Here is a 2,364-nt window from a genome sequence, read left to right on the forward strand (position 1 = left end):
AAAAATTCAGGGGGACCCTCTAGACAGGGGACCCTCCAGGACCTACCCGAATTGTAAACTTTTGTTTCTACATATCTTTATTTGAGTCAAGGTGCCATACCTTTTAGTTCATGGTATTTGTACTCAATACTATTCACTAAGGGTGCTTGTAAGCTGTCTGTAACATGCTGTCTGTAACAAGCTGTCTTTAACAGCGTGTCTATAACAGCGAGTCTGTAACAGCGTGTCTGTAACAGGTTGTCTGTAACAAGGTGTCTGTAACAAGGTGTCTGTAACAGGCTCTCTGTAGCAAAGTGTCTGTAACAGCGTGTCTGTAACACTGTGTGTAACAGCATGTTTGTGACAGGATGTCTGTAACAGTGTTTTTGCACCTGTCTGTAACAAGCTGTCTGTAACACGGTGTCTGTAACAAGCTATCTGTAACAGGCTGTCTGTAACAACCTGTCTGTAGCAGCGTGTCTGTAACACCGTGTCTGTAACAGCATGTTTGTAACAGGATGTCTGTAACAGGGTGTCTGTAACAGGCTGTCTGTAACAAGCTGTCTGTAACATAGTGTCTGTAACAGGCTGTCTGTAACAGGCTGTCTGTAACAAGCTGTCTGTAGCAGCGTGTCTGTAACAGCGTGTCTGTAACACCGTGTCTGTAACAGAATGTCTGTAACAGGATGTCTGTAACAGGGTGTCTGTAACAGGCTGTCTGTAACATGGTGACTGTAACAGGCTGTCTGTAACAAGCTGTCTGTAACAGCGTGTCTGTAACAGCGAGTCTGTAACAGCGAGTCTGTAACAGCGTATCTATAACAGAATATCTGTAACAGAGTGTCTGTAACAGGCTGTCTGTTACAAGCTGTCTGCAACAGGCTGTCTGTAACAGACTGTCTGTAACAACCTACCTTAATAGGCTGTCTGTAACAAGCTCTCTGTAATAGACTGTGTGTAGGAGTAGAGACACTCAGAGGTAGAGAGGCGTCAACTCAGGGCCCCGCACGCTGCGCTGTGATTGGACCGGCACTGGGCGGCTCCGTCGGCCAGCCTAACATCTGGCCTCAAAAAGGCAGGGAATTGCAAACACACTGGAGCCCGCCGGGCTCCAGTGAGCCTCATAGGGTCACGCGACCCAGATGCGCGGCAGCGTTGCACCGGAATGCGCCCGGCGGCGCTGCCGAACGTCGCCCGAACGACTTCCGGGGTGCATTCGGCACGTCTGCCCAGCCAACCAGCGAGCGCAGCGCCTAGCAGCGCCGAGCCAATCACAGCGCAGCGTGCAAGGCTCCGAGTTGACGGCTCTCTCCCTCTGAGTCTATGAAGGAGGCTGCATGTAACAAGCTGTCTGTCACAAGTTATCTGTCACATGACATCGGTAAAAGCTGTCTGTAACAGGCTTAGAAAAGAAATTTTAAAAAAAATGCCAGAAAGATTAGAAAAATTTTATTCATCATTTCTTTTTTTTTAACATTCTTTTCTCTTTTTTCATTTCTCTATCTCTAATTCTTAAACTAGATTTCTTTTGTTCAGATAAATTCATTCTCCAAATCCTCATTCTTTCTCTATTATATTTCTTCTTCATCAAAAACTGAAACAAGCAAAGACAAGTTTTACTATTAGTTTAAGATTTTAATTTTGACATTTTTGTTAACATTGACAAAAATTTTCTTCTGACTTTATAACGCAAAGATTTTCTAACCGAATTTAATCTTTCCAGAGAAATGGAAGCAAGCAGACATAAATCTTCAAAATCTGATACTCTAGATAGAGCTACAAACAATAATCCTAAAGCAAATTCTGAATTACCAGCATCAAGAATAACAGAACCTAAACTTAGACCCTGAGCCTTATGAATAGTGCATGCCCAACACAAGGTAATGGGCAATTGGGATCTTGAACACAAGATTCCATTCTTATACCATGTAGATTGAAGGGGCACCAATGGTACATACTTGATAGACAGATCTTGAAGATTAACTGATTCAAATTCAATGAGAACACACATAGGTAAATCAGGAGGCTTTTTACCGCTTTCATACACAATGTGCCTTATAATGCCAATAGCCCCATGAACAAGTCCCCTAGATATATTAATGTTTTTGCGTAGCATAATTTTGGCACCTTTTGCAATTGCTAAATCATTATTAAGCCCATCTGCTAAATCATCTGATGAAAGAAATGCCGTCTTGTTGTTATTAACAGCTTTTAAACATGCAATAGGTTTCTTTAGTTCTAATAACTTAACCTTATTAATTTTACTTGAAGACTCATTTGTTGAGGTGAGCCCGTTTGTCCGAAGCCCGTTTGTCCGAAGTGAAATAATCTATTTTAGTAAATAAAATAAGTAAAGTAGCTTGTTACATTATTTTTTTTTATTTA

Source organism: Frankliniella occidentalis, unplaced genomic scaffold, assembly GCF_000697945.3.
Source record: "Frankliniella occidentalis isolate FOCC.00 unplaced genomic scaffold, Focc_3.1 Scaffold267, whole genome shotgun sequence".
Lineage (NCBI taxonomy): Eukaryota > Metazoa > Arthropoda > Insecta > Thysanoptera > Thripidae > Frankliniella > Frankliniella occidentalis.